This window comes from Vipera ursinii (genome assembly GCF_947247035.1).
Source record: "Vipera ursinii genome assembly, chromosome: 1".
NCBI classification, from domain to species: domain Eukaryota; kingdom Metazoa; phylum Chordata; class Lepidosauria; order Squamata; family Viperidae; genus Vipera; species Vipera ursinii.
In genome coordinates, this window is record NC_139512.1 from 73,935,455 (window position 1) to 73,963,398 (window position 27,944).

General features: G+C 38.3%; 1 long non-coding RNA gene across 1 annotated transcript; it reads left to right on the forward strand.

Moving 5' to 3' along the window:
- Nucleotides 1-27,927, forward strand: LOC310632103. Its single transcript, XR_014490770.1, has 6 exons — nt 1-143; nt 402-4,614; nt 5,771-5,874; nt 6,272-6,360; nt 6,583-6,675; nt 26,299-27,927. It is a non-coding gene; the product is annotated as an uncharacterized lncRNA (long non-coding RNA).
- Nucleotides 27,928-27,944: the final 17 nt, after the last annotated feature.

Below are 27,944 nucleotides of genomic sequence, written 5' to 3' on the forward strand. Positions count from 1 at the left end.
CAAAAACATATGAAACGTGTATTTATTTCCTATCCATTCAATATGCACCTAATTATTCACTAATTATTGACTTTTTCTCTGTTTCAGGCTGGTCATTATCTTATTATTTCCTCCCACCTGAATCAACATCTGATCATTCGTTCGTTCCGCCGGGACCTGAAGACCTGGCTCTTTGAGCTTTCCGGCCAGGACTGAGAACTTTTAATTTTTAACCTATTGTAATTGGGGTTTTAATTAGAGTTAAGGGTTTTAGATTTAATCAAGGATAATTCAATTTATTTTAATTTGTTATTAACTTTTGTATTGTTACATTGTCTTAATTGCCTTGTGAACTGCCCTGGGTCCTACGGGAGAAGGGCGGTATATAAGTTTAAATAATAAATAAATAAATAAATTTGCAGCGTCCACCTTTGCCTGCCTAGCCCGTTTGGAAAATACAATTCAGTTTAACATAGGAAGGAGTAGCCACCCAGCTGAAACCGTGATCCTGAACCAGGGCACGCAGAATTTGAGAAATAGACAGAATATAATTCTAATTTAAATGGAGCATGTTTAGCAAGTACATGCAGCAGTGAGCATTTCACATTAATCGGATATTAAATCATGCTTCATGACAGAATTAGCCATAGTAACCTGACAAATATTGACTTGAGAACAATGCAGCAGCAATTCATTAACACTGTTATCTGATAACTGAAACAATGGAGCCCAGTTTTTGCCCTTAATGTTAGCAAAATACTTTGTGATCTATAGCCATTGAAAGTCAGTTGCAGTTGCCTCTCTGGGTACTTCCAGATATTCAGCCTTTTTGTCTTCTGATCCCCATATCGAGTCTAAGATTGATCTGGGCTGTTTCAGTTCTTTCCAAAATTGTCTCTTGCCTTGCCTTTCTTGCAATTTTTATTTATGAGTTCAGTATTCACCCACACAAAAGAAATTGATAAGAGTTAATTAGTAATAGACTAGCTGGCACTTCCTGTTTTTCCCAAGTGAAAATAAAAAGTTCCTCTTCTCTTCAGAAAGGACAAGGTAGTGGCCAAGCTTCTGGTGAGATGATTCTGGATTTTTATTTATCTGCTTCTTTGATGTGTCAGCTTGAAGAGAGCCACTGCTTTGAAAGTTGCCCATCCACAGACCCAACGGAGCTGCATTAAAATTTTTGCACAATTACAGGCTCCTGATCATAGTTCAAACACCAGGGAATTCATTTTACATGCAAAGCAGGAAGAAATCTTTCTCTATTAACCTCCTATATTAGTCATTTTCTCTGGAATTATTTCAAAATAAATATAAAAATAATGTAAACCTTATAATATATCCCATTGTTTTTGATGCATTTTCTCTTTTCTGCTTTTAAAACACTGCCAGCCTTTCCATAATAAGTCAGCAAAGCTCAATTAAGGCAACTGGCAGAAAAATGATTTATGAATTTTTGCTCTTGCACATTGTTTCCTTTGCTTGCACTATTGCTATTCTAGCCTGCTACTTTGGCTACTTTCCCAAACTTAGAATTTTCCTTTAAAATCTCCTGGGTTAGGATGCTGAGCTTGTCGATCAGAAGGTTGGCAGTTTGGCGGGTCGAATCCCAAGTGCCGCGTAACAGAGTGAACGCCTGTTACTCGTCCCAGCTTCTGCCAACCTAGCAGTTCGAAAGCACGTAAAAATGCAAGTAGAAAAATAGGGACCATCTACGGTGGGAAGGTAACAGCGTTCCATGCGCCTTTGGCGTCTAGTCATGCCGGCCACATGACCACGGAGACGTCCTCGGACAAGCGCTGGCTCTTCGGCTTTGAAACGGAGATGAGCACCGGCCCCTAGAGTCGGAAACAACTAGCACGCATGTGCGGGGGAACCTTTACCTTTACCTTTTACCCATTAATTTGCTTGATTCACTATCAGAAAAATCTATTTTTGATTCAGAAGTGGCTTGTGGTGCTTTGTAGCATACTCTTCTGTGTATTGCCCACAACACCTTGAAAAAGTCTGGTTTTGGATTGGTAATAAAATAAATTTGCAATATGTTATTGTTCACACACTAATACATCCAACTTGAAGAATCATTTTATATAGTTGTTGAAACAGGTGCATAGCCATCCTTTTAGAAAGATTCCTCTAGTCTGATCTTTATCAGATATTTATGCCTACAGTCTACGTGTATGTGTGAATGATGAAGCATGGTTAAAAGGAGCAGCCTACAAGCCACCATTGTCAAAGCCATAAGACAAACTGGGGGAGATATTCTCTGCCATCTCTTGAGCCTCACAAGATGGTTCTCTACCAATCCAGCTGACCATTGTCTTCTTTCTTTCTTACCTTCATCCACCACCATTTCTATTTTTAAATATTCATCTGGAGCTTATGTACGCCCAGTATGTTCCTTGAAAATAAGAATCATACTGAAGACTGGTGATTAGCACCATGCCAACTTCCCATTTTATTTATTTTTAAAGGAATCTCTTACCAACAAAAAAAGCAACAATTGCCAGGTTGAATCCATGGGGAAAATCTTAGGGCTTGAATTGCAGATCTCATGGCTTATACATTGGTCTAACCTCTGAGCTTTCTTGCTTCTTCCTTAACCCCAGTTTTTAAGAGTTGTTTTTCTGATAACTTCTCTGGAGATCTTTTTATTTATTTTGATCAGTCCTAGTAAACGTGCCATCCAGACTTTTGAAAAAAAAAAGATGCTGAGTGCTAATAAGTGGCCCTACAAATACCATTGTCATTGGGAACATTTATGATCTCAGCCTTCTTATGCTCCATCTTCTCAGTTATGGTCATGCTGAGCTCATTCAGATTCTCATCTGCCCAATTATGCACCAGCATATTCCTAATTACAGGACCCAGCTGGTCTCTGATTTTCATCTCTCTCAGACTGAAACTTGGGTCAAGGTACCAGGCACCAGCCCATGAATTTAAAACAAATGATGGCTTAGAGACATAGCAATAAACCCAATAAAAGTGCAAATGTAAAGTGCTTCTAACAGAAACATCCTTTTAGAAATTGCTATGTGGGAACAGCCCAAACTGATCTCTACCAGTTAATAATGTTTGAAGTCACATGCAGAATTCACACTATATATGAGCTCTAGCTAAGAATCTGTCCTTCTGTGGCTATTTTGTTCACAAATCCACTTGATATTCATAGCATGGCTTTTGCTATATTAGTGATACCGGAAGATTGCATTGTTAGCTCATTGTGAGAAGTTTCATTATGTAAATATGAGAATTTCAACTTTCGATCATTCTAGCTTTTTAAGTGGCTATGCTTGAAAAGTCACATTTTTCTGACATCTCTGGACCTTCCACAGTATAAAAGACTGAGAAGGATGAACTAATTCAGCTTCCAGTGACCTCCTTTATGTCTTAGCTTAGATAGATTTATTTTCTCAGAGGAAATAGCCACTTCAATAACCCAAATTCCAAAAATATACAATATAATATAGCAAACATTGGGACAACCATTGCTAGTGGCATTGACCTATTGGGTGGTCTTTTTATTTTTTTTATTTCAGTTTTTTATTCCACTTTTATTATTTTTATAAATAACTCAAGGCAGTGAACATACTTAGTGCTCCCTCTTCCTCCTATTTTCCTCACAATAACGCAGTGAGGTGGATTGGGCTGAGAAAGTAAGTGCCCAAAGTCATCCAGCTGGCTTTTATGCTTAAGGCAGGATCTCCATCTAGGATTCTAGCATGGTGGCTTAAGCACTAGACTAGACCAAAATGGGTCTCTTTCCTATATAATTGTGCACACATAACACTAGGATATCTGGGAGAAAGCTCTTCATTGTTACATTATATCTCATTTTCTATGAACAATTCTGGGGGTAAAAATCTCAGCTGTGCATACTTCCATCTGCAAGAAACCTTAACTGCTGTTTCTGTGAATAAGCTTGCAAAACCATATACAGTACAATAAGCATCATACACTTTTCCCTTTGTTAGGGAAGACTATTTTTAGGACCAAAGATCTTCCCCATCTACCCCCAAAGAACAACAAAGCCAAAGAGATTGAGCTCCAGCAAATCTCCATTGCGAAGCTCCATGAGACCAGGAGAAAAATCTGCTTGTTTTTGTAACATGTCCCTCACCTAAAATCAATTTCTTTTAAAAAGCCTTGTGCTGAACACCGAGCGGCCCAGTCTGTATTATCAGCAGAACTCAACCAATTATTGCACTTCTAAATCTATTTCCTAGGCTGGAAAATATAAAGGTGTATTTAACAGATGTTGAGACTCTAGAAAGGGTACAGAGAAGGGCAACAAAGATGATTGGGGGGCTGGAGGCTAAAACATATAGGAAACGGTTGCTGGAATTGGGTATGTGTAGTTTAATGAAGAGAAAGGTGGGGGGTGACATGATAGCAGTGTTCCAATATCTCAGTGGCTGCCACAAAGAAGAGGGAGTCAAGCTATTCTCCAAAGCGCCTGAAGGCAGGACAAGAAGCAATGGATGGAAACTAGTCAAGGAGAGAAGCAACCTAGAACTAAGGAGAAACTTCCTGACAGTTAGAACAACTAACCAGTGGAACAACCTGCCTCCAGAAGTGGTGAATGCTCCAACACTGGAAGTTTTTAAGAAGAGACTGGACAGCCATTTGTCTGAAATGGTATAGTTTCCTGCCTGAGCAGGGGGTTGGACTAGATGACCTCCAAGGTCCCTTCCAACTTCTTCTTCTTCTTCTTCTTCTTCTTCTTCTTCTTCTTCTTCTTCTTCTTCTTCTTCTTCTTCTTCTTCTCCTTCTCCTTCTCCTTCTCCTTCTCCTTCTCCTTCTCCTTCTCCTTCTCCTCCTCCTCCTCCTCCTCCTCCTCCTCCTCCTCCTCCTCCTCCTTCTTCTTCTTCTTCTTCTTCTTCTTCTTCTTATTATTATTATTATTATTATTATTATTATTATTATTATTATTATTATTATTATTATTATTATTTAGAACCAGGAAGTAATAGCTCATAATATTTTGGGATCTATTATTGAGATTTCCACTGAAGGCTGAAATTTCTCCCTTTGATTCAGGATTCATGCAGGAACTGAAAAGAAGACCTATAACCTTGCAATTTCTGCAGGCTTTTCAAACTTCTCTGAAGCAGATAAGAATTCAGTCTGAAGTTCTACACATTTCTACACACAACCCCTATATATTTTGTCATTTTTTATGTAAATGGGAGCTTGAAAACTATAATTTTATTAAAAAAATACAGCTTTGTATTAAGACCTGTGTTAATTCAGATCAAAATATTTAATCACTCCCTTTCATTGCTTACAAAATCTCCTTGATTAAGAGGGTGATCCCAACACATTCTTAACATAAAAGTAAAAAAGCAAGTGTTAAGGCAGCTCACAAGCTTTCCCATTCCTTATGGATCTCCCTTCCCTCTTCCTTGGCCAGGCTTACTTACTAAAATATTATGAGAGCTGCCTGCCCGGTCCAAATTGGTAGAAGTCACTGAATAACCCTGGCAATAACAATTGGTAGAACTTGGACTGTGACAGTGTTATTCAATGGCTTCCTTTGCTCTTAATATAAGAGCTTTAGCATCTGCCCTGCCCATCTTTTGCCTTGCACAGCGAGCTATGGTATTGATCTTGACATAATTAAGAAAAGCAGGCACGCTCCTGAAGTCTTGCTGCTAAGACAGATCTCTGTGGCCACCTGTTTATGTATCTGATTTTATCTCTATCCATGAAGCAGTTTCACATGCTAAAATTCTCAGTGGCTTTTCTCTTGGCAGTTCAATGCATCTTTATTATTTCTTGTTTACTTTGTTAGGGAGAGTATCCTGTCTTGAATGCCGAAGATAGAATCTGACTGCAGAGTTGCCGTCTGCAAGGCTGGGACCTGCTGTGTTTCAGAAGGTCAAGGAAAGCCGTGAGGCCAGGGGAACAAAGCCGTTCTAAACTATTAAAGGGGAAAAATGAATATTATCTTTGCTTTCCACAGATAGATTTCTCCATTTCTTTCTCCTTAGCAACATACAGGAAACAACAATCAGACACAAGAGAGATGTAGCTCCAGGCACCATCTGATATAATTACTTTTAGATGAAACTCAGCTCAGTTACAACAGTACTGCTTGCTTAACATCATGTCAATTTTGGTGCAAGCAGAAGGCAATGCTACAGAAGATTATTTTCTATGAGCCCCAAACATACATCCATGTATATTCTGCTGTGGCAAGGTCTCTTGCCATACTGTTAGGTCACTATACAGAGCGTGATTGCTAACATAATATCGTACAAGATTAAAAGCACAAACGTTATATTGTCATTAGGGAAACTGGCAACAGTTTGCACCTATTCTGATGTGATGATTACAACCCTTTCTCAGAGGGATGGACCAGCTGCTGTATTGTCTCTGCTGGTAAATTGCTGCTTGGATTACTGTAGTAGTACACTCTACCCTAATAAATGACTCAGATCTTTCAGCTATTGCAAAGCATGACAACAAACTAATACCTACTTACCAGTGACCATGTAAAGCCACTCCTAAAAGAACAGCAAGTAAAGTAATAATAAGTCTGAAATAAACAATCTTTATTGAATTATCCATTTATTGAATTGCATCTGTTTCCAATGCTTCCAGAACATCAGATCTCAAATCCAGAGTTGAATTTGAAAGTGAGTCCAATCTTTGGCAGACCCATACTGGAGTTCAACAACAACAAAAAAAAACCAAGTAGGTTTCTGAAAGCTTATGTACTATTCTGTTGCAATTACTCATCCTTCTAATTACCTATATTTGCAGTTGAGACAAGTGGCCCAGTCAGGGCTTTTTTTCTCATAGAACGCTCAGAACGGAGTTCCGGCACCTTTTTTGGATGGAACCTTATAGGGTAGGCAAGGCGGGTTGTATGACATGTGTGAGTTCCGGCACCTTTTTCTTTTACAAAAAAAGCACTGGGTTTATAAACACATAGTTTATAAAAAGATTTATCTGAGACCGCTTCCATTTCAGCCCTCCCTATCTGATCACCGGCCTTGACAAAGCACTTCTAAATGGAAGAGATAATATTCATGAGCGAAGCTGGGTGAGAAATTAAGTGAGGAGGATGTACGTGTTATGTATTTGGGGAAAGCTAAAACTTTGCCTGGTATCCTGAACACAATGATCTGTCAAAGAAATGCCATTCATATAGAAAAACACATAGAAAAATGGAGCTAGCCCTCCTCACCAATGCAATCATCTCCCACAGTAGCATTATACAGGCATTGTGTAATAATATAGGTAATATACATATATTATATGTAATGATTTGTGTAAAATATTGCAAGTTCTGTGTATAAAAAGAAGATATTTTTTTTAAAAAAACACACACTCCACTTATTGGATATTCACTTGGAAAATCAAGATCTTGTGCCTCTGCTCCCATTCTACATCTCTTCCTGATTATTGCAATTTCTCTGCATTGGGCATAAAGCAAACAAAAAGCCTTATACTGTTTTTTTTCAATTTTCATAACTCTTGCTACTGCATTTCCTTCTCAGTGGTTCCGGCTTGATGCTGATGGAAATCTCTATGATATATGTATTTCACACAAAGTGTCAAATAATAATTCGGTGACAATTTTTTTAAAAAACAAACAAACAAAACCTTTTACCCTCTTCTTATAATAGTGAATATCTTAATATTTCTTAGTTATGATCATCTTATACTACAGGCCATTTTCATAATGACTGACCACAAAAAAGCAGGGAGAGTGGTATTAAACCACATACCTTTGGGGTTGCTGTTACACAAATGCCTTGAATGTGTTCTTCTGACATTTGACAGACTCAACAAGACATCTCAGACTGCTGTAACCAAGAACAATCAGAAGGCACTTGTAGTTAGTCTGCTTTTCTTGTCTTTCTATACTTAATTAACACCTCCACCCCAGCCCATGAGGCATTTGCTCTCTCTCTCTCTGTTTGTGTGTGTGTGTGTGTGTGTGTGTGTGTGAAGTGTTTGTTAAGTATTTAGAATACCTTGCTAGGCCCCAAACACGGGACAAATCTTATTTCCTGTTTCAGCCTAACCCAAGGCCATCCACAGGCAGTAGTCACAACGGTGACAGCTCATATTTGTATAATGTTTTTCCCCAATTGCTAACAGTCTCCCTTTAACTCTTTGTTAGCAAACCAAAAAAAATTACATATATATATATATTTATTTTATTTTATTTTAATTACATTTATATCCCGCCCTTCTCCGAAGACTCAGGGCGGCTTACAAGCTTAGCAGTAGCCTTCATTCTATGTATATGCCTGCTTGTTAGGGCTTTCACACACACACCCCAAGCGGCATTATTACAAAGTCAGCTTAATTGCCCCCAACAATCTGGGTCCTCATTTTACCTACCTCGGAAGGATGGAAGGCTGAGTCAACCTTGAGCCTGGTGGGACGCGAACCTGCACTAATTGCAGGCAGCTGGTGTTACTTAAGGAGGCATTAGCCCACTGCTCCACCAAGGCTCTCTCTATATATATTATTAGTTGAATTTATATACCGCCCTATTCCCGAAGAACTCAGGGCAGTTCACAGGGCAGTGAAAACAGTACAAAAAGAGAATAAAATGGAATTAAATTAGTACAAGCCCACAATTCATAATAACAATAAAATTAAAATTTTAAAATTAATTTAATATGATTTAATTAAAATACTTTAAAATTTAAAATCCCTCAGTCCAGGCTGAATATATATATATACATACAGTACATACATACATACATACATACATACATACATACATACATATATATATATATATATATATATATATATTCAATTTGTATAGCTGCCCTTCTTAGCCAAGTGATTCTGGGTGGCTTTAATTTAGTGTAAGAGGGAACTGAAAACATATATTTTATCACAAGCATTTTAAGAGTCTTTAGGGATTAGATTCAGTATTAATTAAGGGTTAGAAATGGATTTAGAGCTTTATGAATTGTAAAATTATAACTGTTTTGGGGTCTTGGATCCAACAGAAAAAAATATAAACGTAGCTCTGGGTTGAACTATGGAATATTTGGTGTTCTCTGAAGGCTGGTTGCTAACAAACATTTCATTACCCAACTACGTAGATAACATTATCACTACAAGTAAGTATGTCTGTTTATGTACAGTATAGTAACTTGCCCTGCCACTTTCATTCGGGTGTGGTTTCCTTTTTGGTGGTTCCTTGATTAGGATATTGTTATTTTGCCTGATTGTTTGTCTGGTATTGATCCCTTCTTATCTGAGTGTTGGAGAGGATTATTTTAATCTTTTTGTTTCCTTCCTTCGATGATGATGATGATGATGATAGTTGGAAGGGACCTTGGAGGTCATCTTGTCCAATCCCCTGCTCAGGCAGGAAACATTATACCGTTTCAGACAAGTGGCTGTCCAGTCTCTTCTTAAAAACTTCCAGTGTTGGAGCATTCACAGCTTCTGGAGACAGGTTGTTCCACTGATTAATTGTTCTAATTGTCAAAAAAATCTCCTTAGTTCTAGGTTGCTTCTCTCTTTGGTTAGTATCCATCCATTGCTTCTTGTCCTGCCTTCAAGTGCTTTGGAGAATAGCTTGACTCCCTCTTCTTTGTGGCAACCCTTGAGATATTGGAACACTGCTATCATGTCACCCCTCATCCTTCTCTTCGTTAGACTAGACATACCCAATTCCAGCAACCGTTCCTTATATCCTTTAGCCTCCAGTCCCCTAATCTTCTTTGTTGCTCTTCACATCTTTTTTACATAGTGGTGACCAAAACTGGATGCAGTATTCTAAGTGTGGCCTTGCCTTTGAATGGTAAACACAGTAAATGTGTTTCATCACTATCTGTTCAATGATGGCTGATTTGTCTGAAATGCTAGGGTGTCAGGAATTTTTGGATTTGGCTTCATTTAAAATAAAAAGAATTTCCCAGTTGAAACTGTGGTCGAGTCTGTCCATGTGTTGTCAGTTTAAGAAGTTTTTCTGGAGTGTTCTGACTGCTACCCCATGTTCATAAATATAATCCTTACAGAGACTGTAATAGCCACCAGAAAGGCAGAAGACTAGTAGACTTTAGCTGTCTGGAGAAGGCTCTGATGCTAGGATTGATGGAGGCAAAGAGAAGGGTATGACCAGCAGCAAGGCAGATGGAAGTTACAATGGCAATGAGCGCTTCATTAGAAGACCCAAAAGACCAAATTAGCAATAGCAATAGCAGATTTATGTACCACTTCACCATGCTTTACAGCCCTCTCTAAGCAGTTTACAGAGTCAGAATATTGCCCCAACAATCTATGTCCTCATTTTATTGACCTTGGAAGGATGGAAGGCTGAGTCAACCTTGAGCAGGTCAGGATGAAAAGAACCAAACTCCTGGCAAAGTGAGCAGAGTTAGCTTGCAATACTGCATTCTAACAACAGTGCCACCACAGCTCTTAGGGACAGTTTGTTATGGAGAAAAACTATGTGGTCAGTAAGAGTTGACCCCAACTTTATGGCAATCATAATGGAAGAATGAAAATAAATACATGGATAAAGATAAAGACTTTGGCTAATTTGGATAAACAAATTGCAAAGTGCTGTTTTTGAATTCACAGAAGTGCTATTGCTTGTTCCAAGATAATGAAATGTTAAGGACTTAATGTTCCTCTATGGATTCTTAAAACTATTAGTTGAATTTAGTTTAGTTTTGATTCTTCATTTGGCAAGGAGCACAATTGGTAATAGCTTATTTAATTTAATTTATATGCTGCCCATCTTTCCATCCAAGGTGACCCTTATCTTTGTTTTTCCTATCTGCTGAAAAACATTTTGGAACATTGTAATTGCAGGAAGGGAATTTATAAATAAGCTTGATTTTAATAGTAGTTGGAATAATGATAGTCATGTGAACCAGTGCTAATACATTAATTAATACTATGTCTTTTACATTCTGGAAGAAAATATTGTCAATGGAAGCAGTTCAGTGCCTTTTCTGAATCTGTTTAGGAGTCATCAAAAGGCTGTTGTTGTTGTTGTTGTTGTTATTCCAGTCTTTTATCTTTGTCATGACTCTGGCCTCATCCCGTGCTGGCTTGAAAGAGTGCAGTTTTGCATGCAGTGGTGGAATTGCCCAAAGAATGAGCACACGGCTTTTATAACGCCCAAAACAAGACTGAGAATAAATGAAAACCTAAGTGAAGCTTTTATTCCCGCGGTCTATGAAGCTGAAAATACTAACTCTTTCTGAAATGCATAACAGTCAAAGCGGGCTTGAACTCCTACCTGCTGGTGTGGGTGTGAGGAGAACAGATTCTTTCTAGCAGGATGAGAGATAAAAGCATCAGCAGGAAGGCCTTAGGATAGGGTTAGTTTAATTATTGTTTTAGAGTAACACAAAGTCTACTTAAGACAACCTTTTATTCATGATCTTTCAACAAAGCTAGTCTGCTATCCACTTCAGAACCGTCAGTTGAACTTAAGCTATTATTAGCATTTTGATTCTCTTCTCTTGGATGCGACTTCTGCCACAGAACAAATGTAATCTTTTTTGCTTTTTAAAAACCAAAATGGCAGACAGGTGTTTTTTTTCTTTCAAGGATTTGTGATTGTATTAAAGTATACATTTTGCACATTATGAAGGCTGTCTATGAATTTCACAACTTCACTCACACCTGACAGGCTTTCCCTTTCTTTGAAATAATTGCTTTAATTCAAGTCCATGGAAGGCAGGTCTACATTAAGACCCATTGGGATGATACATGAAAGAGCAGAATTGAAGTGGCACAGTTTATATTTTGTCTTTTCTGTGAGCTATCAGAGATTGGATTCATACTATGGAACTTATGTAATTTCTTTACTTTATTTCTCTTTTAATTGCCACTATCTCACAAAGTTGAAAAATTCTCTTGAGATTTCTATAACTTTACTTTGAAAACTCATGAGATATTAGCCAATTTTAAAAATGTATGGGACGCGGTGGCTCAGTGGGTTAGGACGCTGAGCTGGTCGATCAGAAGGTCGGCAGTTTGGCGGGTCGAATCCTGAGTGCCGCGTAGCAGAGTGAGCGCCTGTTACTTCTCCCAGCTTCTGCCAACCTAGCAGTTCGAAAGCACATAAAAATGCAAGTAGAAAAATAGGGACTGCTCCGGTGGGAAGGTAACAGCGATCTGTGCGCCTTTGGCGTTTAGTCATGCCGGCCACATGACCACGGAGACGTCCTCGGACAAGCGCTGGCTCTTCGGCTTTGAAACGGAGATGAGCACCGGCCCCTAGAGTTGGAAACGACTAGCACGCATGTGTGGGGGAACCTTTACCTTTACCTTTACCTTAAAAATGTCTCTGTGTGTGTGTGTGTGAGAGAGAGAGAGAGAGAGGAGAGAGAGAGCTATCACAATGACACTTCCCCTTTGGAAAAGGGGTCATTTCCTACATTAGCCAATAGTTTGTTTAACTTATGATTTATTAAATAACAATGAACAGTTCATTTTCCCCAAAGTTCAAGCCATAAACTATGATTTACAAAACCAGATTGGCTGTTTACAAAGCACACTAAGCCAAAACCAAACACCACTGAGAGAGTCAGTCTTTACAAAGTCAAAAGCAAAGACTCCGGGACCAACAAACCAGGTGAAAATCATCCATTCTGCAAAAAATAAAAGGACTCCAAGCTTGTTACATTGTAGGAGAGGCAGGGAACAGGAAATATCCAAGATGTAAACCTTGATTTCCATAAAAGTAGGGCTTGGGGTCAATAGAATTGTTTTGTAGCAATTTCATTTTCTATGCAGGTAGTCCTTGAATTTGAATTTCCTATAATTTGGGTTGTAAGTCACTGCAGCCATTAAGCAAGGTGCCCACATGATCACCTCACTCAACAACCACAACCTCATCTCCACCCATTGTAATCACTAAATGACTGTGTATCTCAGGGGCTGGGGGAGGCCCTGGTAGGCCTCAGCCAACTAGGGCCACTTTTGTGTGGGCCTTCCCCCCTCCCACCATTCCTGGAAGGCTTGGATCTTCTTGTAATGTATTGGGCTTTGTCTTGTTAAGGGAACACCATGTGGGTTAATTGCTGGAAGGTTGCTTAAGCAGGGAAGCTGGCTAACAGCTCCCAGCTCCTCAGACAACCAGTCTCCAGCGCCACCATTGGCTGCCTCTAGGGCGGCAATAGGCCGCTAGAGGCCAGGGTATAAATTGCTGCATTTGCAGCCCTGTTTCTCAGTTCAGATCCTGCAAGCAATAAACAATGATCTTTGCTGAACTCACTTGCCTCGTCTCATCCCTGAAGCAACGAACCCAGTATCTAACACTTCTCTCTGCCCACCACTCACCTAGAAGGCTTAGGCCTTGTCCATCCCCACCACCGTCCTAGAAAGCTTGGTGATTCCCCCTCATCCCCCCACTCTCCTGGAAGGCTTAGGCCCCTCCCTGCCCAACCTTTACCTTCCCTTTCTATGCAGCTGCTGACAAACACATTCAGCCAATGTGAGGCACAGCTATTATAGAAAGCTGGCCAACACAAAATTTCTGAAGGTAGAAAGAGCCTCAGAACATTGCTAGGGCTGGCACTTGTCTTGTGATGTTTCCAGAGAAAAAGCCTCCAAACATAGTGACATGTTCCAGGTTTTCATGTATTGTTGGACTTCTGAGGCCATCTGAGGCCACCCATGGAGCAGAACGAGAGACTTGCAGTGCTCCCACAGTTGAAAAAGCAGGCACGCTGACAAGCCCCCAAATGTTTGTCACATTTGTCACAGCAATGGTCAGACGTTCAGGGGGAGGCGCCATATGTCCCTTTGTTGGGTTCTATCATAATCTGAACAGTCGCTAAATGTAGAGTCTTAAGTCGAGGACTACCTATAATCTATCTACTTAGCTGAGCTGTTTACATCCTTGAATGCCTGTTTGTGCCTACTTTCAATCTAGGTTGTCAAATATGAGGTTCTACACTACTTAATGTCTAGGCCAACATGACCTCACAATCATTTTCTCTCAGCCTCATTCTCCTTGCTTGCAATAGGAGTGAAAATAATATCAGCTGATGTTGTAGCAATCTTCCCCAAACTGCTTTACAAGGCTGTGGATTACAATTAGCTCATATATTGTAGAAGCTCTCTGCATGGCATAGTACTATGCATGCCATCCAAATTTGGTACTTATCTTAAGTCAGGTTTTCATGGCTAAGGCAGAATTTGAACTCACAGTTTCTCGCTATTTAGCCTAGTGTCTTAACCACTACAATGAACGTCAGTATGCATGCACGTTGTTTTTTTTTAAAAAAGGCCACTGTGCATGCTAAAAAAGCAATGTAGAATAGAACATCCAGTTTCAGCCAAGCTTTGTCTTACGGTTCTTAATAGAAAGGGAAAAACTGCAATAGCCTGCATCTTGCAAAGTGAGCCAATTTTTCATGATGCAGCTGTTTCTGTGGAAAAGCTGATTCTCAGAACAGTTCCACACAGCCAATATTTTTTCCAGCCAGAGTCACATACATGGCCCACCATGGGTATCCTTACTAAAGGCTGCTGAGGAATCTCATGTGTTGTTTAGTATGTTGGCAGAAAACATTCTGTCTCTGTGTGTGTGTTTCTGCGTGCGTCCATGTGTGTGTGTGTGTGTGTGTGTGTGTGTGTGTGTGAGAGAGAGAGAGAGAGAGAGAGAGAGAGCAATTCCTCAGTAAAGATTAGTTAAGCGGGTTTTATAACCATAATACAGGTAGTTCTTGACTTACAACAATTCATTTAGTGACCATTTAAACTTATAATGGCACTGGAAAAAGTTATTTATGACTGTTTTTCATACTTAGGACAGTTGCAGCATCCCCATGGTTACATAATCAATAAATTTCCAAGAAATGCCTGATATGGATAGGCAAACCACAGCACCTCTTCCTTCCAGGAAGACAGTCAAAGGGCAGGTGGTCTGTGTTGGGGAGAAAGGCTGAAGGAAATGCCTCAGATTAGCAGTCTCTAAGACAGAGAGCCAGCAGAGTGACAGACAAAATGGGAACACAGATTGGGTGTGTGTGTGTGTTAAATGGTGCTATATAGCAATCATTATGTAAACAATCATTAATTGAGCTTCTTCACTTAGTGCAGGGGTCTTCAAACTTGGCCCTTTTATGACTTGTGGACTTCAACTTCCAGAATTCCTCAGCCAGGCAATGCTGGGAGTTGAAGTCCACAAGTTATAAAAGGGCCAGGTTTGAAGACCCCTGGCTTAGTGTGTCCAGAAACTACAGCCAAGTTTTAGTGCTTGGCTCTGCTTATGTCTAGGTTTTACTGAAATCAACAGGATTTACTTCCAGATAGGTTCAAGCTGAAAAGTTCACCTGTCAAATATTGTGTTATGAAATAAAATGTTGGTTCTGTGGATTATAGATCCATTGGACTTTTTTTGTACAGACTTTACTTCAGATGATGAAAAATACCTGTTGTTTCGGAAGCAGTCTGGAGAACTGATGTCATTTATATCATTTCTATCAACTTAAATCATGTGTATAATTATGCAATGGACATGTTTATGCTATTTGCATTATCATGAATTGCATGGTTATGCAAATAGAGTCAATTGATGCAAATGATATAATTTCAACTTAACAAACATTCAGAGTTAACAGACACCCTTTTCTCCGCAAATGAATCATTAAAATTAGGCTTTGCTTGTATTTAATAAGTTATCATTCTAATAAAATTCATGCAGGTATTGTTATATACTTGATCTATATTCTAAAATTCTATAAATTTAAATATATAAAATTACTACATAAATTCATTGTGAGAAATTTAAATGGCAGCATTTCAAGTATATGTTCCAATTAGGAAACATATTCCAAATTTTATTGTAACATTCTGTCCCATTTAACCTTCCTCTTCTGCCATGAAATTTACTAGGTAGCCAAGAACATACAATTTTTTCCAGATAATTTTAATCATTCTAGATTAAAACCTTCACCATTGTTCCATTCACTATGTAACTTCAATCTTAAATTTATTATTGAATTAGCTACACTTTCTTTGATCTTTTCTTTCAGATCCTCTGAGGACATACATAAAATCATGCAAATGTATTCTTAATAGATTCTGTAGTCTCCTTTTAATAATTTGCAGCATCAGGTACTGTACCAAGATACCTGATTTATTCATATAATATCTCTTTAATGGAAATGATTTATCGTTCATTAAGAAGTTGGTGATCGAGTTGTAAATAAGTAGAGGTCAACTTATTTTATTAAGAAAAAATAACCTCTGTAATTAATTTTTTCTTTAACCATTCAATTCTACCTATACCAATATAACACACATTTTTGTAGGAAATCTTTCATTATATTTAAATTTATTAAGAAATTTCAACATAGTTATTTCAAGAGAACCTACTAGAGTTCCATACAATATTGATTGGAAATACTATCATGAACTGACTTAGCAATTCAATTTGAGCAATAATCCATATTATAGTTAGTGACCAGGGTATGTGCACCCAGTTTACAACATTGAAATTTTTCATTATTTTAATTCCAGATGCACAATCTTATCACATTAATGCCTTGTCTTTAATTTCCAGTTTACTAATAGCAGTCACCTTACATTCCTCATGAAAAGTGGTAGATGTTCCAGGCAGCATAATTGAATTTAACCTGCATTTTACTCTTCTATTCAATAACATTGATGTGATTTCTTTTTTCCAGCACACACAAACACACATCCGAAGGTTTTCCTCAGTGCAGTAAATAAAGCTGGTAAAAATTAGAATAAGACAAATTTGATGGGATTCAAAAGAAAAAAATACTGCAAATCTTGTTAATTTCAAGAAATTTCCCCTAGGAAGTTTCAAAGTATTGCACTATACATCTACAACCATCACTAGACTATTTCATTTCGGATTTTTCTTTGGGCAAAATAAACAAATCACCACAAATTAAAATTTACCATACAATGTCTCCATCTTATGGATATTTTAGAAAACACACTTCATAGAGAAACCTGAGCATTTTACAGTAAGGGATATTATACAGACCTGCTTAACATATATGGAGATGATTCATCTCCATCCATCATTATTGTAGAAAGTACTGTTAAAAATAAACAACAGAAGTGGTGAATGCTTCAACACTGGAAGTTTTTAAGAAGAGACTGGATAGCCATTTGCCTGAAATGGTATAGGGTGTTTTGCCTGAGCAGGGGGTTGGACTAGATTACCTCCAAGGTCCCTTCCAACTTCTTCTTCTTCTTCTTCTTCTTCTTCTTCTTCTTCTTATTATTATTATTATTATTATTATTATTATTATTATTATTATTATTATTATTATTATTTACTTTAAACTTGAATTGTAATATTATATATTAAATCTACCATTTTGCAATTTTAGTCATATTTCTATTAGCTACAGTTTCTGCAGTTACAGCCAGTTAAATAGCAGCATCTAGTGATGGATGAGTTCAAAAAAAGCCATCTATAGGAAGGGGAGGTTTAACAATGTCAAAATGGTGTACACATCTGGAAGTTCAAAGCCTGCCCCTTTTGCAATGGGTGTGATGCCCAAAATGATGGGACTTTGATCTCTCACCCACTTTCTGAGATTGCTGATCCTCGACCCATGGGCAGGCACGCTTGTAAACAGAATGAAGCCTACCTAGCTCTTGGATGGGAGACCTCAGGAAATAGAAGCTACAGGGGGAAGTTGGGAAAAATATCCTTTAAAAGGCAGAGGCAAATATCTTGTTGCCAAGAAAAAGGCTAGTCAGTCAGTGGAATTTAACATGCCGCTGTCACTAACCTATTCCTACTTTCACATACACATAATATCCTAAATTACACCAGATCACATTTTCTGACACATGTTTTAATTCTTCATCAAATGTACACCTTCATGCTTTCATCAACTCCATTCCATTCACTCAGCTCTGTGACATTATTTCTATTTCTCTTAGTTTCACAAAGAAAATATCAATTGTTCTTTCTTTAATTTCATCTATTAAGTCATACTCTTATATTCCAAATCTCAATCTTTCATAGGCCTGGATTGTCACCAAATGGATGTGACATCCACTGCTCATGATGGCTTTGGTCAACTGAAACTTTCACAGAAACTAAGGTTACCAATCTTAATTGGACTTGCTTGTCATGGAACAGTCGCTACAACACAAAGGTCAATACCTGCCAGTTTTGGCACATTTGGGACAAATGTAACCAAAGCCCAGATTTATTCCAAGCATGTTCACATTATTTTATGCTAGCTAGGTTTACTAGAGAGTACAGTTCTTGTAGCCCATCATAAGGAAATTTGCAGTACTTTCCAACAAGGTAAAGGAAATGATACTTTATCTTAAATTTTAAAATTGGGTGAAGTATAGCACAAATATTTATCTGTCTACCTTGCTACATCCTCCTTCCCACAGCATTGTGGGATGGGGGTTTTATGCATTTCTTCTGCATAGGTGAATCAATAGGACAATACAAATGAAGGAAGGAAAACAATAAAAAATGACAATGAGAATGTAAAATGTAGCATATAAGAAGCTGACCTGTTAACAGAAATCAGACTAGATATAACACAGAATACAGAATAACAGAGTTGGAAGGGATCTTGGTGGTCTTCTAATCCCATCCTCTGCTTGAGCAGGAAACTCTATACCATTCCAGAAAAAAGTCTGTCTAATCTCTTCTTAAAAACCTCCAGTGATGAAGCACCCACAATTTCTGGAGGCAAGCTATTCCACTGATTAATTGTTCTCTCACTGTCAGGAAATTTCTCCTTAATTCTAGGTTGATTCTCTCTTCACAATATTTATTGAAATGTAGGTCAGATGTCATGAGGAGTGTAAAAAAGAAGAATGCTAAACAATGTGTACTTGTGGTTTGAATTGAACTCCTCTGAGAGAGACCTGCTCTCTTGAGTGGTGGGGAAAAGATCCAGTAATGTTGAGAAAGCTGGAATGCCAACAGAAAAGCAAGGAGGAAAATTTAAGGGCGGAGGAACCAATGAGAGTATAATGTGAAAGATGTATATCATCTCAAAATATCTCTTTGGAGTTCATTTCATGAGGGGACAGGACTGTGGCAATAAGTCACATTTAAAGCCCCCATTCAAAGAAAGCTATTGTGCATGAATGGTGGTCCTTTAGAACAATTATTAGTTTAAGTAACATTGTAGATATTTAAAGATTCATTTCTACTACAACAGCCCTTGAATGCAGCTCCTAAAGTGCCTTTATAATGACTGGAGGTAGACCTCTTAAGTCTGCAAGAAAAATCATGTTAGCAGTACTTAATTACATTTATTAATTGAAATCAAATGCATTTTTCACTGTGGATCCTGCTCCTTTTCTGGTTCCTTGTCACACCGAAGGCCTTCTATTAAAAAAGACTATACATTCCTGCTTTCTTTCAGTTCTGGCAGATTAAAAAAAATGTCTTTTCTTCGCCTCTCCACCTAAGATTCTTTTATGCAGCAATGCCCAACCAGCTTCCCCAAACATGAATCAAAATAGGAAAGTATAATGTTGTTCTTCTGGAGAAAAAAAAAGAACCAGACTAGTCATTATTTTGGCAATGAGGATTGCATTTGATTAGAATGGACAGCCTGTATTTCTGAAAAAGAATCTGTTTTACATTCTGGAAGATAAAAGAATCAAGATCAGATTTTAGAATCAAGAACATCATTTCCTTACTATTTAAAACTTTTTAAACAAAGTCTAATTTTAGCTCTTTTTTTGTGCCAAAAAATAATATAAAATTCACTGAATAGGCCAAAGGATCAATCTACTCCATCTTTCTGGGTCCCACAGAGCTTATGTAGCTGCATATCGAATGCTTGCATCATGGACCAGAAGGCAATAATCCTCTTTTTCTGTTGCTATCCAGCAGCTGGCATTCTATTATGTGATCCAAAAGGAAACAATGCTGAACACAATATAATCTCCATTAATATTCAATGGTCTTGTTCATACCACAAGTTTAGGTGATCAAGCAGAAGTAATAGGTTATGTTAGCAGCCAAAGTCATAAATTTAAAAGGGGATGGTTTAAGGGCTTTGGAGTCAACCCATGACATTCAAACATACCCTGACAAATATTAAATACACATTGGTTTTTTGTTCAAAAGATAAATGACTTAGTCCTGTGATTATGTTATATGTTGTATTATGTAGAATACGGTAATTACATCTTACTTCTTGTTTTAGAAGAACCAGATGCTCATATCACACTAAACTGTTAGTAATGCATAGACACAGCCATTAACAGTTGATACAACTCTGAAATACCATGGTTATGCCATATGCCTGAATAAAATATGAGACCTAAGATAGGACAACATGGAGGGCAAGTATTTTAAACCTTTAAACCTTTTGGTATATGTGTGGCTTAAAGAAAAACTAGAAAATAAAATAGTTTTCCTTTCCAATTGATGTTGCCATGGCAATTGGATTACCTTGTTAATTTTCAAGTAATATCAATTTTTTTATGATTCACTTTTTATTTTTAGACATTTCCTTTTTTTCCCCTGTTACCAACAAAACTGTTGGCCAGATTACAAAATGAAGGAGGGAGGAAAGAAGAAAGAATCTGGAACTATGTTTCTCAGACAATTGCACAAATTAACCATTTAGCTAAACTTAGCTAAATAAATTGCAAAATTACTATTGAAGCTTCAATCTTATATGCACTTTTCCTGTAATAAGAGTCATTAAACGTAGGTGCAGTTTACTTCTAAATAGACATAAATAGCGTTGTTCTCTAAAGGCTTGTTTTGCAAAATCGTCTTTAGTGATTTCATTCATTATATGTGATTCAACCTTAGTGCAGCCCTGACTAAAGATAGCCTTGTGCCTGCCCATTATATACAGAATTGTTAGAGAAACAACAATTGTTAGAGAAGATGGCTATGGCAGTTTTATATAGCTTTTCAAGACTATCAGTTCTAGAGAGAAAAAATGTCTATGGAGATTCTCAGTTATCCAAGACATGGTTGTCCCAAAGGTACTTTTTCAAAAGATAACTGGACTTTGTTTGCTTTTCTTCCTGAAGATGTTTTGCTTCTCATCCAAGAAGCTTCTTCAGTTCTGACTGAATGTTGGGGAATGGAAGGATTTCAACAATCAGTCATCTGGTTGTTAGCATTTTGAATGTGGGTCATTAGCTTGCTGAGAACCATCGAGGCCCCCTGAGAAGCTATCTGGGCCCTCGGGGTCACCTGAATAGTGCAAATGGGTGTGGAATCTTCTTGGAACTGCTAAAAGGACTGTGTTGTATATACAGGTAGGAGATAGGTGGTGTTGTATCCCTCCCCCTCTGTTGAGAGAGGGCTGTTCAATTTTAATATAGATGGCCTCTTTTACCCCTCTTTCAAACCAGTGGTCCTCTCTGTCCAGAATGAGAATGTCCAGAAAAAAAGAAGATATCAGGACTCAATATGTTAATATTTTACCCAAATTATTTATTCCTTAAGGAGTTGGACTACACACAATCAATAGCTCTGTACCTCATCTAGAGCACATGCTTTAGTAATCCTATTTTATTTCCAAAAAATGAGAAATTAACTTGAATTAGTTGAAACTATGGACATATCACAGCTAGGCTGTAATAATCCAGATAATTACTACATGGCAGCACGTAGTTGGTATATACTGTAGCTCTTTTCTGTCATCTAGAGGTTATGTGAATTTTTGCAATCAAGATCTTGTAGTTATGTTACCAAAGAAGAGTTCTGAGGCATTATTTTTTATTGTCATTGGCTCAAGTGGTATAGACATATAAGAGTCAGTTTAGCTTAGCAAGTCATATATTTTCAGTCATTATGATTTGTAAGTGAGGCTTAGTATACTGGATGACACCAAGAGAGACAGTTTGGTCTAGTGGTTAAGGCACCAGGATAGAAACCAGGAGACTGTGAATTGCTGTAGTCATGAAGGCTGGCTGGGAAACTTTGGGCCAAACACCCTTTCTCAGTCCAGCTCACCTCACAATGTTGTTGTGGAAGAAAATAGGAAGAGGAAGGAGAACTGGGCATGTTATCTTATCTGAACATTTTTGCCTAAACTTTTTTTGTTACCCTTTATAATAGCAAATAGGGACGCGGTGGCTCAGTGGGTTAGGACGCTGAGCTTGTTGATCAGAAGGTTGTCAGTTTGGCGGGTTGAATCCCGAGTGCCGCGTAACAAAGTGAGCACCTGTTATTCGTCCCAGCTTCTGCCAACCTAGCAGTTCGAAAGCACGTAAAAATGCAAGTAGAAAAATAGGGACCACTACGGTGGGAAGGTAACAGCATTCTGTGCGCCTTTGGTGTCTAGTCATGCCGGCCACATGACCACGGAGACGTCCTCGGACAAACGCTGGTTCTTTGGCTTTGAACCGGAGGTGAGCACCGGCCCCTAGAGTTGGAAACGACTAGCACGCATGTGCAGGGGAACCTTTACCTTTACCTATAATAGCAAATAAATCTCATACTACAATATGTTTCTTGAAGTAGAATGCAAGAAGCTATTTTTACTTTATACATTAAAGCTGGTTTTTACAAAATCCTAAAATGTTTTTTCACTGTGCCATTATGGATATTACAGAACTTTGAACCTGATAGATAGAGAACCAGTTTGGTGTAGTGGTTAAGTGCTGGAGTACCTTGGGAATGGAAGCCAGCTGGGTGACTTTGAGTCACCTCACAGAGTTGTTGTTATGCAAAAAAAAAAAAAATAGGAGGAAGGAGTATTATGTATGCTTGCCTCCTTGACGTAGTAATAAAGTAACAAAGGTTAGGATTAAAATTTAATAAGTAAAAATAGTTAAATTAGTCATTGTCCTATCCTGCATTTTCAAACTATGGTTTGAAATAAACATAATAAACATAATTTAGTATGATTTTTCAAGACCGTCCATTGACACTCAAAGCTTTTACTACTGAAGGTAAGACCTACCCCCAAAATAAACCCTAGCTTGACTTTTGGGGGTGGGCCTAATATAAGCCCTACCCCCAAAATAAGCCCTAGTTTTGGGGCGAGGCACATACCTAAAAAGCTGGGGTGGGAGTGGGAGGCTGAAGCTGCCCCACCCACCCCACACCCACTTACCTTGCAGCCAGGCCTCACCTCACCAGCCCCCTTCTTCTCCGGCGTCCACAGGCCTGCATTTCGCAGTCAAGCCTTTCTGGAAGCCCTCTGCAGCCGAGAACCAAGCTATGGATTGAATCCATTGCTCAGTTATCAGCTGTAGAGGCCTTCCAGGAAGGCCTGACTGCAAAATACAGGCCTGAGCTCCATTCTGAGCTGCAGAATGAAGCTACTCCTTCAGCCACAGAAGACGTGGGCCGGCTGGGCGGGGCCGTCATTGCCGGAGATGAGTAGAAAAGACACACACCCCTGGAAATAAGACCTGGTGCCTCTTTTGGAGGCAAATAATAATAATAATAAGACCCAGTCTTATTTTCAGGGAAACACGGTATGTATCAGACAGCATGCAAAGCAAAGTGAATGTGGAGGAAATACGCCAATAACTTCAAGTGCCTATCTATCCTCCACCCTCATCCGAACCCAACCCCCTCCCTTCATTTAGGAGCACTAAATCCCTCTTTAAAAATGCTCTGCAGGCACAGCGCTGGCATAGTAGCAGAAAGTGGGGACAAAATGTGCATTGGCTATCATCACACATATTCTACCGTTTATGTATTTGTACCTAATGTGGAGACACAGAATGGTTTTGCATTATGCATTTTGACATGTTTTGTCATTTGATTGTAAGTAGTAGTACCTATGTTTGTAGGAAAAGCTAGAAATTATTACTATCCCCTATTATTTAAAGGAACACTTAATGGATTGAATTTTCCAGAAATAATTCCCTAACTGTCCAGCAGATGGTAGATAGTTACCACAAATGCTCCTGGGTTTTGGATTTAGGAGAGTTGGTTTTATTTTTTAAATATACAACTATTTTTTCAAAATATACAACTAAATATTGTACTTCCATATATGCTTTTATTCATACAGTTGGTTAACTGTTTTTCATTACTTCTTCAGTACTTTAAAATACGAACAATTTATCCTGAATCTTTCATTTAAGGCTAAAATGACAATTTCCAGAATTTTGAGCCTGGGGGAAAAAGACAGGATTTAATTAAACAAATCATCCTTATCACCATTGGTGCCATCATCATCATCATCCAGCATATCAAGATAAAAAAATAATTTCACATAAACTGATCCTATAAAATGGATCTTGTGTTATAAAATCCCAGCATACTATAGAAATATATCAGTAGACAGCAACTAACATGCACAAACCTAACCAAAGCAATTTTAAGAGAACAGCTGAGTAGTCCAGTAATTAAATTATCAAAGTCAAAGAATATGTGCTGAATTGATAAGACAAGGACAAACCATGTCTGCGAGATTCTCCACTCAGAATTATCAACCTTGGAATGAAGCCGTTCTCCAAGAATTCAGCTGGAAGAGTCTGTTTCCAAAAATACTTCAACTTGAAATGTCACAGATTTAATTTTAGATAGTGGGTGATATGCATTTTATCATTAAAATATATAGCTCCATGAAAAACATTTTTAAAACACTTCCTTGAGCTGTGAGATCATTTGGGAAAACAGCTATAGGGCTAGAATGTACAATATTTCTCATCTGCTTTCACCAATTTCACAGAATATATGGAGTCTTGGTACATTTAACGTAGCGTAGTTTATTGCTTAAATCTCTACTGCCATGTACTATGTTGATTGTTGATTGATTGAATACAGGTATTCCTCAACTTACAATCACAACTGAGATAAGAATTTTTGTTGCTAAGCAAGGCAGTTGTTAAGTGAAATTGTGCCCAATTTCACAATCTTTTTTTGGTCAGCAGTTCGTAAGTGAGTCGAGCGGTCATTTGTCAGAAGCCAGTTGGGAAGGTCACCAATGGTGAGATCACATGATCCCTGGGATGCTGCAACTATCCTAAATGCATGCTGGTTGCCAAGCACCCAAATTTTGATCAGATGAGTAGGATGCTGTGATGCAAGAACTAGCCAGAAGTCACTTTTTTCAGTGCCGTGGTAACTTTGAATGGTTGCTAAATGAATGGCTATAAGTCAAGAATTACCTGTACAAATTCCAAACTACATATTAGATTTGGACGATGTGAAAAACAGTATTTTATATTCCACCCAGAAATCTTTCACAAATATGATCTTGTAGCCTGAAAAGGCCTTGTGATTTTTGTGTCGTCCTGTTTCACCTTGTTTCAATGGCCAAATGTTGCTTGAATGTTTTCTCTTTTCAGAGAAAGTATCTAATGAATACTCTTCAAAAGCTGGAGTTGCCTTCCCATTGACTGATTAAGGTTCCTAGCAAAGGAGGACAATTGGAAAGGAGGACAAAGGGGGGGGAGGGAAAGGGGGAGCACAATAACTGCTCGATTTTCTTGGACTCTGCAACAAAATTACAGCAAAAAGCTGTACAAAAATGCACCTAGGCCTACCTGTATATGAAATTACTTTTGCCAGGATCAGAAAGAATGGTTTTTCAATCACAACATTTTCCCAGCCAATCTTTCCTTTCTAGAACATTTTCTAAGTGATAATATAGAATTGACAATGTGCTTTTCAAACAGAAATGTATAATGAGCCATGTGATCTATCTGCTGCAATGATCATAAATTTGAAGCCAATTGTTGGAATCAGCTAATAAGTTAAATTATATAAATCTTGGCGGTCAATAGATGAAGAAAAGTTTTTTTAAAAAACAGACAATTTAGAAAGTTTAAATGATTACTGTTGTGAAAACAGCCCAAATATCCCTTCCTCCAAGGTACTCAAAAGATGGATGATATTTGATTTTAAGGCTATGCCTGCACATGGGGGTATGAGAAGTTTTATATCAAATATATTTTATTCTTTATACTGTTTCCATCTTCCCTTTAAAACATTAACAGAACCCACAATGGTCTAAGAATCATTGTCTCTACTACATACTGTATTTGACAGTCAAGCTGAAACTAAATTAATCAAGTAAAAATAGCAAACGGGAAAATCCTTTACTCAATCTTCCTCAAACCTCCAAATAAGTTATGCAGACCTAATCCACATATCAAAGGATAATGTCTCCAAACACAAATAGAGTTAATTAAATTAGATATCCCAGCAGAACTGCATGTTCACAGTAATACACACACGCATACGCACAAACACACACACACACACCCTCAAATGTCACACTAGAATCAGTACATAGACACTTCCCCTATAAAATCCACTCCCCCTATAAATGTCTGCTGCTGTACACCATTTCTCTGCAGCTGCCCCTAAAGGGAAACTGTTTGCTTTTAGGAATAAATATTTCTTCTTTCCTCGCAGCTGTCTTGATCTCATTTTTATTTATTCTTGTGCAGACCCAGCTCAAGTTGGAACCCCAAATTATTCTTCTGACAGAGGACATGAAGACAAAAACATTTCCTCCTTTTGCTGGACATCCAGTAACCCTACAGAAGATTCTGACTATCAACCTGACAGCTGGTGATGATCATCAGATGCTTCAGCAAAATAGATTTTGATTCTTGGTATGCTCTTATATTCTGGCTAATTACTTGGCCCTCCTGGTTTTCCCTTAGTCTGTGTCCTGTCTATTCCTTCATCCTTCCCTCTTGTTGGCCACAAAGCTTCTGCTTCCTAGCCAGTCCTCCCTCTACCGTTTTCTTCAACCAAATTTTGACAATACAAAAGCAAAGCATTAGCAACAGCATCACTCTTAAAAATGGCTTATTGCACTATGTTATGTTTTGATCCCCAACCCCTGCAAACCTAGTATTCTTTTATTTAAAGCCATGGTTGTCAGGGAAATCCATCTACCATCTGGTTCAAAAAATCTAAAATGGACAAAATTTACCGAGGTCAGCCCAGAGAATGTTCACAAACAGCATTTCACAATACAGAGCTGTAAAAAATAAGGAAAACCAAAATATTCACGGAATAGAAAACTATACAGAAATTGTTCATCAATCCAGGGGGCAATACAAAAAGATGTCTATAGTGTGCACAACATGTAACCAGATTCATGTATCTCCCCAGAATACCTGGATTTTATATGTGGGTATTTATAAGAGTTGCTAAGTATGTGCTTGCACAATGCAAAAACACACAGCAGGAGTGAGAAAGCTAAGTGAATGAAATTATGATATCTTTGTGCTTCAGTGAACATTATCATCATAACAGAGCAGAAAATTATAAGGAAGGTTTGAAAGAACCTCTGCAAAGGTAGAAATGACTGCAGAACATATGTGTGCTTATGTAAGTGGCAAAGTGATAATTTATCCTGAGTTCAAATTGTTGTATGTTTCCATAAGGTGAATATATCCTTAAATAGGATATGAAAAAAAAATATTCTACTTCAGGCATGTCAAACTGCCGGCCCACGAGCCAGATGCATCATACTGAAACTGCACCCACGCTTTTGCCGGCAATGGGGAAAAAGTTGTAATACGTCGCACAACATCACATGACGTTACGAGTTTGACATGCCTGTTCTACTTGAATGGTTTGCCACATAAAATCTGCATTTCGTTACCCATATCACTTTAAACATGATTTATTTAATTATGAGTTATCTGCAATATATTCAAGGTGCTAGTGATGACCTATAAAGCCCTAAATGGCTTGGGTCTGGGATATCTGAGGGAACACCTGCTGCCAGCATCAAGTTCCCTTCGTCCAGTGCGCTCCCACAGGGAGGGTCTTCTCAGGGTGCCGCCGGTTAAAGATTGCCGGCGGGTAACACCCAGGGGTAGGGCCTTCTCAGTGGGCGTGCCTGCCCTTTGGAACCAGCTGCCCGCAGAGTTTAGGACTGCCCCCGACCTCCGTTCATTCCGCCGGGACCTGAAGACCTGGCTCTTCGAGCTCTCTGGCCCAGGCTGAGAATTTTTTAATTTTTAATTTTAACTGGGTTTTTTTCCCCTCAGGGTTTCATTTAATCTTTTTAAATTTGTTTTAACTTTTGTATTGATTTTCTTTTAAATATCCTGTAAACCGCCCTGAGTCCTTT